This window comes from Orcinus orca, chromosome 2 (genome assembly GCF_937001465.1).
Source record: "Orcinus orca chromosome 2, mOrcOrc1.1, whole genome shotgun sequence".
Lineage (NCBI taxonomy): Eukaryota > Metazoa > Chordata > Mammalia > Artiodactyla > Delphinidae > Orcinus > Orcinus orca.
In genome coordinates this window covers 192,770,647-192,788,209 of record NC_064560.1, presented here as the reverse complement: position 1 = coordinate 192,788,209, position 17,563 = coordinate 192,770,647, and the positions used below count along the sequence as shown (strand labels likewise).

At 46.7% G+C, this 17,563-nt stretch overlaps 1 long non-coding RNA gene across 3 annotated transcripts in view; it reads right to left on the bottom strand.

Moving 5' to 3' along the window:
* The window catches only part of LOC117199581 (uncharacterized), a 43,422-nt gene that overhangs the window by 16,964 nt on the left and 8,895 nt on the right, over positions 1 to 17,563 (bottom strand). The window contains exons 3-5 of one of the 3 annotated variants that reach the window (XR_007475294.1): positions 10,298 to 10,417; positions 9,977 to 10,080; positions 7,931 to 8,198 (exon numbers count right to left, since the gene is read on the bottom strand). This is a non-coding gene — a long non-coding RNA (uncharacterized LOC117199581). Of the gene's footprint in view, positions 1 to 7,930; positions 8,199 to 9,976; positions 10,081 to 10,297; positions 14,145 to 17,563 lie in introns of those variants that run through there. The other 2 variants (XR_007475293.1, XR_004480854.2) reach the window with 2 other exon arrangements.

The following is a 17,563-nucleotide window of genomic DNA, read 5'->3' as shown; positions in this document are numbered from 1 at the left end:
GGTTTTTGAAAGACTTCAGGAAGAATTTCTTTATTCTCCAGCCACATGAAATGTCTTTCTCCTTGTACCCTGTATTAGTCTGCTAGGACTGCCAGAATAGAATACCACAGGCTGGTAAATTAAACAACAGAAATTTATTTTCTCATAGTTCTGGCTATGAAGTTTGGCTGGAAGTCCAAGATCAAGGTGTCGGCAGGGTTGGTTTCCTCTAAGGTCTCTTCCCTTGGCTTGAAGATGGCTTTCTTCTTCTTTGTCCTTACTTGGCCTTTCCTCTGTGCACACGCATCCCTGGTGTCTCTCTGTGTGTCCAAATTTCCTCTTCTTATAAGGACACCAATCATATTGGAGTAGGGTCCACTCTAAAGGCCTCATTTTGACTTAATCACATCTTTGAACGCCCACCTCCAAATATGATCACATTCTGAGGCCCTGGGGATTAAGGCTTCAACATATGAATTTTGGAGGGCGGATACAATTCAGTCCATAATATAACACTACGTGGATTTGTGATTCTTAGAACCCTTGGTCTTGAATTAGCATCATCTGTATGCTTATTCCATCTCCTCGACCAGACTGCACTGTCCCAGAAGACAGAACACAAATCCAACTCATGTCTTATGTCTCTGTTTTTTCAGTACCAACAATGCTCCACTTCCCAAATCTCAATTTCAGGCATACCATGTATGATGGTTAACTTTGTGTATCAGTTTGACTGGGCCATGCGTATCCCAGACATTTGGTCAAACATGATTCTGGGTGTGTCTATGAGGGCTTTTTTTAGATGAGATTAGCATTGAATGGGTAGATTGAGTAAAGCAGATTGCCCTCCCCAGTGTGGGTGGGCCTCATTCAGCTCATTGAATGGCTGGTAAAGAACAAAAAAAGCTGATCCTCCTGAGAGTAAGAGGGAAGTTTGCCTGCCTGACTGCCTTCCATCTGGGCCTTCAGACTTGAACTTGGACTGAAACTACACCATCAGCAGTCCTGGAACTCTAGCTTGCTGACTGTGGATCCTGAGACTTCTCGATGAGCCAGTTCATTGTAATATGATATGTTGAGATATATATTCTATTATTATTCATAATAATATTTTATGATATATATGTGTATATCTCCTATTGGTTCTGTTTCTCTGGAGAACCCAAACTAACACACCAAGCTTGGACGACCCACCACCTCCCTTCTTCCCTCTCACTTGTTCTGAGACCATCACTCCAGCACCTCCCTGACCCTCTAGGACCCCACCCCACTGCCCCTCCCATCTTTCACTGTCCGTTCCCTTCCTGTCCTCCTATTCTTACTTCCCCACCTTAGAATCCAAGGTTCCTCACTATAATGACTCCCTTGGATTCTCAGTTCCCTCTGCTCACCCTCTCCTGCTAAAACTCCAACCCTGCTTAAATTCAACTCTCTGCCTATCCCTGTACATTATTAGAAAACGTAGCTGAGGAAAAAAAAAACCTAACAATGAAACACTAACTGTGCTGAGTCCTATCACTTTAAATTTTTTTTTTTTTTTATCACTTTAAATTTTGATCATAAACCTCAAGGCTGCCTTTGGAACTGTCCAACGATCCTATTATATGTCCACAGCCAACTCATGGTCCCCTTCCGAGATCCCATTCCTCGTCTTTTTCTTCGTCTCCAACACCCTACCCCATCCACAGCCATTATAGACTGAAAATATGTGTCCTCCACCAAAATCCACATATGCCCTAACCCCCAGTGTGATGGCATTTGGGATTTGGAGATGGGACCTTTGGGAGGTCATTGGGGCTAGATGAGGTGATGATGGTGGGGTCTTTATAACTGGATTAGTGCCCTTATAATAAGAGATACCAGAGCTCAATCTCTCTCTCAGCACCGAGGAAAGACCATGTGAGGACACAGCAAGAAGGTGGCTGTCTGCACACCAGGAAGTGAGTCTCACCATGAATCAAATCAGCTGGCACCTTGATCATGGACTTCCCAGCCTCCAGAGCTGTGAGAACTAAATTGCTTTTGTTTAGGTCACCCAGTCTATGGTATTTTGTTATGGCAGTTGGAGCAGACTAAGACAACAGATGCTTTCTTCTCCTATTTTGTTAACAGCTTTATTGAGATATAATTCACATACCATACAATCCAGCCATTTAAAGTCTAAAATGCAATGGTTTTTAGTATAATCACAGAGTTGTGCAACCATCACCACAGTCAATTTTAGAACATTTTCATCACCCCAAAAAGAAACTTTATACCTATTATAGTCACTTCCCCTTTCCTCTCCAACCCCCATCTCAGTCCTAGGCAACCACTAATCCACTTTCTGTCTCCATAGATTTGCTTATTCTGGACATTTCATATAAGTGAAATTATATAACTTGTGGTCTCTGGTGGTGGCTGGCTTCTGTCACTTAGCATAATACTTTCAAGGGTCGTCTATGTTGTGGCATGGATCAATACTTCATTTCTTTTTATTGTTGAAAAATTGTCCCTTATATGGATATACCACACGATATTTTTTCATTTTGCCATTCATCAGTTAATGGACATTTGGGTTCACTTTTTGGCTCTTATAAATAATGCTTGAACATTCATGTACAAGTTTTTGAGTAGACATATGTTTTCATTTCTCTTGGGTATATATGTAGAAGTGGGTTTCACCTACTATTACCCTGAGAAACTAACATAAGAGCAATAAGAAAAAAACTACTGAATCTTCCCACCTCAAAAATCAACCAAGCTGTTTGCATTCATCCTGTTATCGTGGAAGAATTGGTCCCGGACTCATCAACAGTGGTCCTTTCCAGCACACACCAGGGTTCCAAGCACTTTCCTACTCAAGGACTTTGTTTCTTCCAGCGTCATTGTCTCTCCTATGTCACCACTCTTTCCTTCTCTACTGGACCGTCCCCATCAGCACACAACCATGCTGGAATATCTCACAAATTAAGAACAGTTCTCTAGACCCCACATTCACTTCTAGACACACCCCTGCTTCTATGCTCCCGTTTATATGAAAATCACTCAGGAGTGATCTGCTACCACCTCTGCTTCCTTACTTTTTCCCACTAACATTATTTGAGTTGAGCTATCTTGCCCTAAGACTCTCATCTTATTCCTTTCACTCTAGTTACATTGATCTGTTTTCTGTTCCTTGAATGCATCAAGCTAATTCTCACCCCAAGGCCTTTGCACCTACTCTCCACTCGGCCTGGAGGGCTCTTCATATGACTTGTTTCATTACTTTGTCTCCGCTCAAAGGTCACCTCCACAGTGAGAGCTTTCCTGGTCAGTCTCTCCAGAATAGTCCCTAGAATCATCTCTCTCCCTCTAAGTGCTTACATGGCTTTATTGTTTTTCTTATAGGGTTATCTAATTCCTTGACATTATCTGTTTACTTGTTTATTAGTTTATCAGCACATCTCTTTCCCTAGAAGTTCATGAAAGCAAAGCCTTTATCTAGTTCATCACGATGTTCCCAGTGCTTAGAAGAGTACTTCACATATAATAGATACTCAGTAAAGTTATTTGTTGAAGAACGAATATGTGGCTGTGTTATTCACAGCAGAGCCTGATGCTACCCACTATAGTTTTGTCCAGCTGGGACGACTACAGGACATGGTGAAATCAGAACTCCAGGAAAACCCAACAGTTTTAGGGTCTAGAACTAGGTTCTAGCTCTGGCTCTGTCACTAGCTGTGATCACAGGTGAGACACACTCCTGGGACGAGCCTCTGTTTTTCCATTTGTCAAATGACAATGTCAATTTAGATACTCTCTGCTCCCTTCCAGCTTGGATGTCAATGAACAAAATTGAACTGAGCCACTCTAAAGGCATTTCAGAATCAGCAGGAGAGGTTCAAAGAAAGGGGTTCAGCAATGCCCTTCAAATGACCCCACATCGTCCTAGCTGTCTTGGCACCTGTGGCGGCAGCTCTCATTAATGGGAACAGCACCTTGGGTGGGCACCCTGAGTCAGGGTGGCATTGAACTCAGTGGTACCCAGGGAGCACTATAATGACTCCAGCCCTTCTAGAGGTAGAGAGTCACACACACCCAGCTTTTCTTGCTGGCTTATCCTATTAGTCTTGAAGATCACGAACTGATTCACGTCGCTGCCAAGAAAGCTTTTGCCCTATAAATATGGCTCAAGAATGCAGGTCAATCAGCTCTGTGTCACATCTTCAGAAAAAAAAAATACAGTGCTTGGTTAGAGTTTAAATTCTGCAACTGCACTCCACATGTCACTTAAATTTATTTGCTATGATATCACCACCAGACTGCTATTAAAATGGGAAGGGATCGTCCGTCAGCGTTATAGGGATCACCTTCAAGAAAAGCCACAGAAAAACGTCCTGATTCTCCTCATTAAAAACTGTAAGTCCTGAGCTTCTCCCTGTTCCTGCTGACTTTTCAAGTCTTTCTGCTTGTCAAGGGAGTCTTTCAAAAGGATGGACTCCAGAAGGGCCAGCGCTTACCTATGTAGAGAACTCTTCTGTTTGCAATGCGCAAGTTCACTCATTATCTTCTTGGCCCTAACTTGGGTCTCTCACTGTTGTGGCCTCTCCCATTGCGGAGCACAGGCTCCGGACACGCAGGCTCAGCGGCCATGGCTCATGGGCCCAGCCGCTCCGCGGCATGTGGGATCTTCCCGGACCGGGGCACGAACCTATGTCCCCTGCATCGGCAGGCGGACTCTCAACCGCTGCTCCACCAGGGAAGCCCCATTGGCCCTAACATTTCATGTGGGTTATCCCTGAGTCCTGAGGAAATGTCTGACTTTGAGTTTCAGTTTTGTGTCTCCTTTACTGTGCAGCCTTGGGAAAATCACTTCCCTACCCTGGGCCTCAGTTTCCCCATCTATAATATGAAAATATTCACTGAGTTCCAATTAGGCATCCTCAGACTCCAAGAGATATTCGAAGGTTGAAATTGAGATTCAAGTGCTGTTTCCATATTTCAAGATACCACCTACATTTGCCCATGATCAGGCCACACAAGTTAATTAAAATGTCAAGTTTCTTTGCTTTGGGATGGAACAATATCAACTCAGGTGGTAGTTTAGATTCTCACACATGGTTTAGAAGCTCTTATTGGCTGCAAGTGATATTACAGAATATCCTGGATATTATTTTATTGCCTACATGTGTCTGACTATTAGAATGGAGAGAAAGAATTAACTGCTTCTGACCTGCAGGCTTACAGTAAACACCTGCCAAAGGAAAAGGTGGGTGAAGAAAGAGTGTGATGTTTCATTGTTGGTGCTGAAAATGAGCTCCTCCCCCATCTCCACTCCCTAGGTGACCTCTGAGATTCCCTTCCTAGCTCTAAATTCTGTGATTCCAACATTCGTATTCATTTGAGGATGCATTTTTATCCCTTAGGGAAACATATTGGAGAGGATATTGCTGTCTGTTTGTTTTTTAAACTAGTCCCTTTTACAAGAAAGTTACCCCTAGGCACAAGCATAAAGAGAAGACAGTTCATTACAGTCTGTACTACAGACGCAGCAATGTCGAGGCCCTGAAGTATGCCACCAGTTTAAAGAGATATGTCTCATATCATGCCCACAAGTTCGACAGTCATTGCGCTGAGCAAACACAAAAGACAGATTCTACCAGAGGCCACACTCAGCCTTCAAGGATGTATGGATGAAACTGTGAAACATGTTGACAATAGGGCCCTAACCTCAGAGACTGAGTAATGTGATCTTTGGCAAGTCATTGACGTTCCCTGGACCTCAGTTTCCCCGTCTGCAGCATGTAGGAGGTGTATTACAGTGGATGCCGCTGTGTGTATCCCACCAGATCCCCTCTGCTTCTGCAGAGCCTCCGTCTCCCCCCTGAGTGCTGCCTGCTCACAGCTCATAGTTGCCCCCTCTCTGGAGAACTGCCTTCAGCTGAAAGAAGCCGCTTCTTTTGGACGGTTGTATCACAAGCCCCTCACTCCCTGGAGTGGGGCGGCCGATAACACCCTGATACTCCGGCATAAAAGTCAGCCTTTGCTTCAAGCTGGGACCAGCTCTGTGGTGCAATTCACATCCCTGGGCTCCCCGTGGACCAGATGGAAGTTAGACGTCAGTGGAGGACACAGCCTTGCTGCCTCCCCGAGCTGTTCCTTTTCCCTCATTCCCTTTCTCCTAAGACATCTACTTCATTATACTGTGTGTCCCGGAAGCCCTGTGTCGGGCTCTGCTTCCAGGAAACCAGAAGTAAGGCACTAATGCTTAAAAAAAATCCTTACACATGGCTGATTCTTCAAATATTCTAGATGAGGGCTTTCTGGAGCTGGCTGGACTTCCCCAGAAGCATTTTATCACCATCCTTTCTCAACAGGAGATTTTATTCCTTGACCATAATTCTCTCCTCTTGAAATCCTGCAGTTCAGTCTAACCAACCGGTGAAAATCACTATGGCCTCTACCCCCTCAGGCTCCTCTGTATTTGCTTCCTGTGTTTATCCCATTAATCTTCCCGGTCAGCACTCCAGCAGGTACAACTTGCTCCCTGACTCTCCAAAACCTGTTTATCTAGGGATGCACTCATCCCTGGTGAAGTGGAGAGAGTGCTGCCCCTGTTAGCACACGGCCAGGCCACGTCTGTGTGTCCTGCTCCTGTTTCAACCTCGGTTTCATCCTTTTTATAAAACAAAAGGCGTGTGTCAAATCAATATTTACGGGAGTGTGCTACCAGGATCACACGCCTGCAAATACTCTGAAAAGCTGTGATGTAAGATCACTTTTGCTTAATTTCAGTTCGTCTGTTCCCAAGGGAGGCTTTTATGGCTACAGAAAAACCCATTTTGAGACAATTCACTTGATTCTCCGTGACCTTAAGGCCCAATCACAGAAGATCCCCAATGCGAGGCTGAGGAATTTGGACTTCATTCTTTAGGTCACCTTTCCCCACACTGTACTCCCTGAAACACCTTTTCCACAAAAGAAAGAGGAAGAAGGTTTCCAAACAAGCTTGGAAACAGGGAGTCACTCCCGCTTTCTGGGAGTTTCACAGGAACATTTGTACTGGAAGGGCTCTGAGAGGTCCAGCTGTGTGGACACTCGCTTTGTGTTGCTCCGCCCAGAATTCCCAATATAATTTGGGCACAGAACCTTTGTTCCAAGAAACACCATTCTTGAGGAGCTATGGTGCCCTGGAACACCGCTTTGGAAACTGCTCTGGGGGGAGACACGTTTGAAGGTTTCCAGCCTGGTAGGGCATATACTGAGGTGTGTGTTTTAAAATGATCCACTGAGAGCTGTTGCAAAGAAGCCGGGGAAGCTGAGGCTGCAGGCTGGGAGACCAGTGATGGAGTTGTAATGGTCCATGTGACGGACACTGGGACCTGAGCCAGGACGGGGTGGCAGAGGAAGCCGGGAGGAAGAGGCAGACGCAGAGACACAGAGAGGTAGAAGGATCACAGCCTGGGAGCCCGGTGCTTTGCCCCTCACTGCCCGTGGGGTTTTCAGTTCTCCGAGAGGGGCTTGTTCCGACTGCCCTTTTGTGTCTCAGCCCTGCTTGCCCCTGCGCTGCCAGGGAGCTGCATCAAGCCTGCCCTGAGGGTCTGCGGGGATGATGAGAACCATGAATCCTGACCTCTGGTTCTGCCCTGACACGAGCAACCCAGGACCACTGTCCTGTGTCATTGGCCTCTGATCCCTCATCTCGTCTCCTTGCCTTAACGCTCTGTCTGCCTGCGGTCCTGACCAAGACAGTCTCTGGGCTCAGGATCCAGCCTGATGCCCTGAGTCCCCATCAGCGATGCTGACATCCACCTGCCTGCTGGACTAGCTTCTGAGTGTTCAGTTTCTAGTCTACCAAGTACCACCCTCTCTTAATGAATCCTGCCAGCAACACTTGAAGGAGATCATCCTTTTTCCATTGTATGGATTAGAAGGGTCAGTAACATACCTCAAGGTCTCACGGCCAGTGAGTGAGGGGACCAGTACTTACACCCCACTTTAGTTCCAGGTCCTGTGCTCTCTTACAACAATTCCAAGGTGCAATTAAGTCGATCAGTCTCTCTGCCTTCCTCTGTCTCTTTGTCTGTCGGTCTCTCTCCGTTTCTCTTTTTCATCCCAAAGAGCTGCGCAATCTCCTGGGTCTCCCTTTGCATCCTGATGGAGCCGCAGGGATTCGAGGAGACCCACACTCCTCTCAGAGTCTGTCTTGGGGAGGCTTTCAGAATGCTTGACTCTCTTAAGCCAAAGTCCAGAGACTCCTGCCAAGTGAAATTAAGTAAACGCTGAGTGTTGCAAAACATTCAAAAATTGCTCCTCTTCCCAAGATTTTAATAACTCCCTGGGATGGGATGGACCTGCTGCCCCCCATGTGGCTGTATGCAGAGTGATTACTGGGGAGGCCTGGCTCTGTCCCAGGGTCTGGCCTCAGCAGGGATCACTGCTTTTCAGCCAGGCGGCAAATCCTCCCTGGGCCTACTACAGGCTTGCACAGCACACCCAGGAGAAAGGAGGGGCAGAGAACCAAACTCCCAATATAGGTGAAACTTTCCACTGCTTGAGCTGTGCACATTGGACTCCACCAAGAACGCAAGGCCATTCCCCCCAAACATTGATGGAATCTGTTTGAAGAATGCTCTGAGTTTACCAAGAACAGGATGAGGATGGAGCAGGGGAACCTTGGAGGTCGCAGCAGAAGAAATGGAGAGCCAGTGTGGGAGTAGGGAAGGCTGAGGGATGCTGTGTGTCTGGTGCAGGGCGTGGGAGGTGGAGAGCCTGAAACTGCCGGAGTGGAGAGTGGATGGAATGTGCTAACCGCAGGCTGTATCACCTGCTTACCACTTTTTAAATATCAGACCCAGGCTAGCTTGACCATCACTGCTGCTCCCATCCACTGCTGCCTGAGTGTAGGAAACCACAGGAAAGCAGTTCTCCCAAGCAAATGTGAGCCATATATTTGGGGATCCCTTAGCGAGTGCAGGAGCGTGTGCTGGAGTGAGTACCTGGCTATAGATGCGACTGTGACCACATAGGCAGCTCACAGTAGAGCCAGAATCCCTGCCTGGGTCTCCTGACTCCCAATTACATGTTCTTTTCAGGGTACCATGCCATCTGCTATTCTTAGGTCTTGGAAGCTGGCTAAGTCTCCCAAGCCCCGCTAGTTCTTCTTCAGTTTTGCAAAATAGCAGAGTCTCTAGGAGGTAAATGAAATCCGCATGCTTATGGCTCATGCATTCCTACACCAGGACACTGTACCAGCCAGGCCCCTACCTATCATCATCATCACTTACTCTCTCTCACCCGCAATTGGGGTTCATGATGATGTTGCCTTCCTCTAGACCCTTTCAAAATGCTACTGCCCCATCATTTTGGTCATGAAAATGCCTAGTTTAATGGCCAGTGGAAGCAGTAGGTCTGTACCCTTTGGGAGTCAGATGAATTGGAGAAACCCCCTGGCTAGTGGCCTTAACTTTCAGCTGGGTCACCGTATGTCCAGTATTGAAAGCCAACACCGAGTGGTTTCAACAGACACTTATGGAGCATCTATTATGTGCCAGATATTACCCTTGAGATAAAGGGACGAGGAGCTCCCAGACATGGAAAACTACTAAATGCAATGTGATAAAGTCAACAATAGACATAAGCTCCAAGCGTTAAGAGAACCCAGAGGAAAGCAAAGATGACTGCGTGGGGCTGAGAGGCTGTGACAGGGGTCTGGTCGAGAAACGCTGGCGGCCTGAGCTGTCCGTGGTGCTGTAAATGGAGAGAAGCAGAAAATTTGAAAGCCATGAAGAAGGTGGACTGGATAGGCCTTGAAGATTTGCTAACTCTGGAGGTAAAAGGGTGGCTGGTCGGCGGGGGCAGGTCCATTCCCTGGGAGAGGAAACCCAGCGGGGGAAGACTGGGGGCAGCAGAGGGCTTTATGCCACTATCAGATCAATTTATTAGAATAACGTCTGCACCACTATTTGAAACGACCTACTCCCTTCTCAGTCTGTCAAACCTCCCCCCGCCTTCCTGAGTCCGGCTCAAATCTCACCTTCTCTGGGAAGCTTTCCTTAAGCACAGCGGGCCCGTCCTTCCTTGCTTGGGGTCCTCTCGGTGCTCTGCTTACCCATCAGTAACAGCATGTGGCCTTCCTGCCTGGGGACAGGGCAAGCCGCGTACAGGTCTGTCTTTTCCCTGGGGCCTGTTTTTCTCCCCCTCATGCTTCTCCCAGCGCCCAATGTCTCATGCAGCCCATAATAGAATGAATAAATGAGTGTTACATTAAACCAAACCGCAGGGCTTCTGCTTAGCCGGGGCAAGGAGCAGCAGCAATTTCTAGAGCCCTCAGCTGAAGCTTCTAGAAGGAACCAACCTGCAAGATACAACAGCCAGGCAGTAACTCCTTTCTCTGATGCACAAACGAAACCAGGCTTGGTGAAGGGAGCCTGGTTCCATGTCCGCCTCTCCACCGTCTGCCTCCCAGGTCTTCACTCTGTGAACAGGGCTGGGCTCTAAGAGGAGGTGACAGGCGGCTGACTCGGGCCAGCCATGTGCACAGTCTCAAACCCACTTCTGTGGCAGGCGGGATTTGCAGTCTGGATTCAGGCCTCAGGGAGCCACGCTGGGCCAATCTGGAGCAGTGAGGCTCGTCTTCCTGCATCCTCACCTTGGTTTTCCCCGCCCTGTCAATGAGACCATGCCTCCCTGTCTCTGAACACCCATCTGCCCCCATCAGCTTCCTCTTTCCAGTGTCTGCAGAGCCCACAGATGGGCAGCACAGCCCTTGTGCATCACCCTCATATCTGCAGCCATCATCAGCTTTGAACTCTACTTCTCACATAGTGTTACCAGCCATGCCATTCAGCAAGAAACCTCAGAGCATCCTTTAGGAAGCCAAGCCCGGGGCCAGGCACCCCACAGGAGCGGGAGGCCATATGGAGCCCATCAGAACTGCCGTGACCATCATGGGGTCTGGCACACAGGAGGTGCTCAGTGGATACTTGCTGAATGAATGTTGGGTGCCTGAATGACAGTGCCTGTTCTGAGGCAGCCCAGGATCCGGCAGAAGAGGTGCTAGACAAGGGGGCTAACTTGGGATCCGTGGTGAGACCACATGATCCACAGATTCTGCTACACATGAGCTGGGTGACTTTGGTTTCCCTGTGCCTCTGTTTGCTCATCTGTGAAATGCAGATATTTACGATACCAGGTTCATAGTGTTGAAAGGATTAAATGAGATGACAGGGGAAAAGTGTATAGCATAGTGGCTGGCACAGACCAAGCGCTCAAGAGACTCACTGAGAGTCAATGTATAAGTGAATGAATGAATGATGTCTAACGTGGGACAGAGTGCTACAGGAACAAGGAGGATTTGGGGAGCTCAGTGGAGGGGAGGTGTTTGACCAGCGGGCAGAGCACTCCAGGTTGAGGGCGCAGTCCAAGCAGAGGCAGTGAGATGGGAACATGCAGGACCACGTGGGGAGCAGGTGGCCTGGGCTGGGCCAGGAAGGGGAACAGTGGGACATGATGCTGAAAGGAAAGTTTGGGGCCTTAACTGCCAGGCTGGGGGCCTGGCAAAGGAGAACTTAACCATGAGAGAAGGGAAATAATGCCCAGAGCAGGAAGCAGATGATGCCCAGAGGGCTACGGAGGGAGCCAGACACCAACTCAACTCCTTCTGCTTTATCCAGGCCTTGTGCAAGCAAAGGCTCTCTGATGAAGGTGCACTAGGGCCACGGGGAGAAAGCCTTCAAGGCCGTTACTGTTTGCACATCAACAAGCATTACTAGATTTACTGGATCCTAGGATATCTGTAAAACAGAGGATTTCAATGTCCGTCTCATCCAACGCTCCTATTCTATAGATAAGGAACAGGAGGCCCAGAGAAGAGAAGAGCTCTTGGACCACTGTCCCCTGGAACCTGGATATTTCCCTTTACCCTGATCTCAGGATCAGCAATTTAAACCCATTTTATCCCCCATTCCAACACCGATGATAAAAACACGTATTTCATCCTTGCTAGGCAAGGTGAAGTTACCTACCCAAGGTGCTGTAACTAATGACTGGTGGAGGCTGTCTTCAAGGCAGCATGTCATGAGACATTCATTCACTCATTGAGTCACTCATTCACTCATTCATTCATCACGTGTTGATTATGCATCTTCTCTGTGCCGCACACTGTTCTGGGTACCAGAAACTGCAGGTTTGGCATCAGACTGCAGGCTGATTCTGGCCCTGCCTCTCCCATCTGTGTGTCCTTGGGCAAACCACATCATTGCTCTGAGCCTTCGGTTTTCTCATCTGTAAAGTGAGGACCCAGTGCAGAATTCTTGGAACTGCATTTAGTATTAAACAGATCACATGCATGGGAAGTGAGGTCCTGATGCCAGGTGCCAGCCCAGTATACATGCTACAACACTCCTCACTCATATGCATTTTTTTTGCTGTCCACCTGAGCTCCGAGGGAGATCCCATGCTCTGGGGACTTAATTGTTTCCATCTGATAGATACCATGGGCCATAGAAGCTGACAGTGGCAACTGGCAGTCTGACATTTTGAGATGTCGCATCAACTTTTGGAAGCATTTTTCCCCGCTCTGTGAGATGGGAAGCCCAGCCCACGCTGTGGGCAGAGGGGAGTGAGCTATGACAGCAGAGGGAATGCAGTGACTGCTAACATGCTGTCACTTTCCATCCACTGCCGTGTTCAAGCATCAGAGCATTGGGTTGAAAATGCCAAGCAATCTCTTCCACAATTCATCAAAGGCCACGGTGGCTTGGGGAATAATTAGAAGAGATGCTGAAAGCAATTGCAAATATATTCATGCGATGATGGAACTGGGACTCCTGCAGGTCACGCTTTCTCCTTTCCTTCTACCTCGTCATATGATGGAGCACTTAGGGCCCAACTTCAAGGCACTTAACCCACTGGGGCCACGGCTTCTTTACCTGGGAATAAGGAATCTATCTGGGCTTATCATGATGGTTAAATGATGGGGTAAGTTGGAAGTTTTTGTGTTGGAAGAATCCTTGGAGCCATGGTTAGACCCACCTGGGGAGCTATTTTAAAAATACCTTTGCCTGGTACCTCTGAATAGCTTTATTTAGTTGGTCTGTACTGGGGCCTGAGCTCTGGGCTTTTTTAAAACTTTCCAGGTGATTGAAATCTGCAGCCAGTGTTGAGAATCCTGACGTTGAATCTGCCTACTCAGACTTTTTAAGCATGGCAGTGACATAATCGTATTTATGCCTTGAAAAGATTTCTCTGGGGTCAGTGTGGAGACTGGGTGGTAGGCATGTACAAGGCTGGATTCAAGGAGACTGACTGGAGCCCTCCTCCTGTACATATGGTCCATGGACCAACAGCGCTGGCCCCTCTCGGGATATACCCTGCACTGCCGGTGAATGAGAACCTGCATTTTAACCAGACCCCAAGCGATGTCTGCACGCATTCCATCTTGGGGAGGGCTGGATCAGAAGGATATGCGCTGCGAGGGTCCAGGTTGCAGACGTTGATGATCACACCCCGGGCAGGAAAGTGGGTGTCATAATAGGAGGAACCACATAGGAGTGGAATTGAGAGGGTATAATGGTGGGGCTTCCTGTGGGGATTTAGAGAGACGAGTTGAAAACAAGCATACATTTCTTGTTTGGACCCTAGCGGAGAGGATGGGATCTCTGTCTGCAGGTCTGTGGGGAAAGGCTGCTGAGCTGTGTGCTTTAATTCAACTATTTTTGCACAGCACCTTACACCGATAATTGTCTTGTATCTTCCACGCATTACGTAGTAAGTAGCATCTACAGAATGTCCTCACTCTGGTATAGTCAGACAATGAGTTTTCCATGACAAGTTTTCACATTTGGAAACAGGCTTGGGGGAGTTAAGTGCTGGCCTCTGGTCACACATCTTGGAATTGGCAGAATGAAGCCTGAGCATGGATCTTCTGACTTCAAATCCTGTGTTCTTTTCCAAGCCTGTTCCAAGCATGTTGTTTGTTTTTTTCTGTTGTGCCCATTGGTCTTTGTTGTGATTGTTCGTATATTGCATACGTGTCCACCTACGTCAGCATAATTGGGTCTCTCATTAATCATGTGTCCTTTCAAAGACAACAAGGCATATTGACTCCTGATGTTGAATTTCAGCTGAAAGAAACATTGCTATCCAGGAGCACTGTCATTGGTTCTGAAAAGATACATAACTTTTTTTTTTTACTTTATTTATTTATGTTTTTTAACATCTTTATTGGAGTATAATTGCTTTACGTTCTTGTGTTAGTTTCTGCTGTATAACAAAGTGAATAAGCTATATGTATACATATATCCCCATATCCCCTCCCTCTTGCATCTCCCTCCCACCCTCCCTATCCCACCCCTCCAGGCGGTCACAAAGCACCGAGCTGATCTCCCCGTGCTATGCGGCTGCTTCCCACTAGCTATCTATGTTACATAATTTTTAAATGCTGTTAATAATAATAAAATTATAATTAAAATAGTACAGACAGTTAAGCGAAGGCATCAATTCTGTGTTCTGCAAGCCTGGTAAAAGTGGACAGTAAGATCCTGGAGAAAGGACACCTGGGTCCTAATCCTATCTCTGCCAGCCACCACTGTGCTACTTGGGAGAACCATTTCTCTTCTGATTTCTGTTTTCTCACCTGTGAAGTGATACTACCCCAGCTCTAAATCCATGTGTGTTTCTATTAGAAGTTGATTGTAAATGACTTTCTTATTTTTTACACACATTTATTAAACAAAACATAGTATAAAAAATCATGTATGGGCTTCCGTGGTGGCGCAGTGGTTGAGAGTCCGCCTGCCGATGCAGAGGATACAGGTTCGTGCCCCAGTCCGGGAAGATCCCATGTGCCGCGGAGCAGCTGGGCCCATGAGCCATGGCCGCTGAGCCTGTGCGTCCGGAGCCTGTGCTCTGCAACGGGAGAGGCCACAACAGTGAGAGGCCCGCGTACCACAAAAAAAAAAAAAATCAGGTATTGGAGATACAACCTGTACCTAAAGTAAGTGGGTATGCCATGAGCCAAAATACAATACTAAGTGCTCACAAAGAGGCCAATTTATTTGGAGATACTGAAGAAGCCGTGAAGAATGCATTGGGTTCCAATGGGCAAAAGTAGGGCTGGGCCAGGGTAAGAGGTAACTTCACTTACTCATTCATTGATCAGTACTGAATACCATCCTGTGCTGGGGACACAAAGGTAAATAAAACATCACCTTTGGCCTTCAAAGAGTTCCTATTCTGATGCAAGAGACAGAACTGTTAGAAGACAAGTGCTATCATGGAAATATGATCAAGTCTGATGAAGGTGGCAGATGAAAGAAGAGCCACATCTCTTTGAGGCGTGGAGAAAAAGAACACAGAAAAGGTCAAATTAGAAGCGACATTGGAGAATTAGCTGGAGATTGCCAAATGAAGAAGGAGGGAAAGTATTATAAGGAGAGGGAACAACATGAACAAAGGCATAGAGGTATTAAAGGGTCAGATCTGGGAAACAAATGATGAGAGGCTCAATGAGATTAGGACACAGAGGACAGGATGGGAATTAAGGAGAGAGGCTGCTAGACAGGAAAGAAGCTACTCTATTTTTTTGGGGGGGGGGTGGGCCTCTCACTATTGTGGCCTCTCCCGTTGCGGAGCACAGGCTCCGGACGTGCAGGCTCAGCGGCCACGGCTCACGGGCCCAGCCGCTCCGCGGCATGTGGGATCTTCCCGGACCGCGGCACGAACTCGCGTCCCTTGCATCGGCAGGCGGACTCTCAACCACTGCGCCACCAGGGAAGTCCGAAGCTACTCTATTTTGAAGAGTCTTGTATGCTCTGGAAGGGGTTTGCCAAGGGCATGAGATGACTAGATCCATGACCTTAAGAGGTCACTCCAGCAAAAGGATAGAGAGAGAATTATACCAAGGTGAGAAAACTTATTAAAAACCTGGCTGAGAGGCTGAAGAAAGAGTCCGTGAGAGAAATTAAGACAGCTGAACCAGTGCCCCTGGCATGAAGAGGCAAAAATGGGGTGATTGACCTTTCAGAACCATAGACAGCTTCTTTTATTCCAATCTCCTTTTGCCAGAATATTTTATATTTTAGTCAATTGTTTTAAAAATAGCTACCATTTATGGAGTGCCAGGAAACTTGCATATATTATTCCTTTTCATCCCAAATAACAATTCTAAGAGGCACAGCAGTTATTGGCCCTAGCTTGCTGGTGAAAAACAAAAAGCATCTCACTGAGGAATCACGCAGTATCACACGACTGACAAGCAACACAGCCACAATTTTATCGTGCTATTGACCATCACATTAGGCTACTACCACCAAACATCCTCCAATTCTGATGTGTTCATTAGTTTCGTTAATTAAAAGTATATTGGAAGGTAGAGTGTTGCTTCCCACGGGCTGGGGATGGGGAAAATGGGGAGATTTTGTTCAAGGATATAAACTTCCAGTTACAAGGTGAATAAGTTCTGGGGATCTAATATACAGCATGGTGATTATAGTTAAGAGTACTGTATTATATACGTGAAAGTTGCTAAGAGAGTAGATTTTAAATGTTATCACCACAAAAAGAAATGATAGTTATGTGACATGATGGTAATTATATGATGTTAACTGATGATACGTTGGTAATCATATAAATGTATCAAACCAACATGTTTTCTACAATGTTATATGCCAATTCTATCTCAATAAAGCTGGACAAAGAATATGGCATATTATATCTACAATGGAATTTAAGATTGTTTGTTAATAAATGGATTATTTCTGAGGAAAAAAATTAAGTTATTACCAAAAAAAAGTATATAGGAATTCTAATTGGCCACCCAGAACCGCCACGCTGCACTGTTTACATTTATAGCCTCAACCAAAGTGAGCTGGCCTTCCTTCTGAGCTGGGTTGCTTTATTGTGAGTAACTACCGGGATATCTATGTGTTTTTTGAAATATTGGGATAGATTTGAACACCATTAAATCCTCCTTCAAGGGCCCCTAGCCATCTGGGGTCCTTAGATTGAGAACCAGGACATTGGAAGGCAAAGAAGACATAGCATGGAACTCTGGCGCTCTTATTAAGGTTTATAAATTGGTCTTCTCTGGAAAGCTGAAAAATGGCCCTGTCACCCCCTTTTCCCTTCTTGGGTACATTTCCTTCCATGTCCCCAAAGTCAAGCCTGTGATTGTTTTCAATTCCAATATGAGCTTGCCCCTGCGTGTGGAATGAAAATGGGTTGGATGTCAGATAAATGCCTGATAAAGTTCCTGCCTCATAAACCAGGGGAATGCTCAGAGAACTTCCAACACAAATGACAATTCTATGATGGTATGTTTTGGGGGCATCATTTGTTTCTTTGGTCAGAGTTCAGGCCTTTACCACTTCTCCCCGGGATTTTGCAGCCATTTCCAAGTTGTCTCCCTTCATTCTGTCCTGCACACAGCATCAGATTAATATTCAGTAGAGAAACTCTATTAGAGTCACTTCCCTGCTTCAAGACCCTCAAAGGCTCCCCATATAGTCTACAGTCCTTTGCTGAGTATTGAGGGCCCTTCACAATTTAGCTATAGCCTGTCATTCTAACCTCATATGCTGCTGTGTCTCTCCACAAGCATTGTGGTCCAGCCACATGAGTC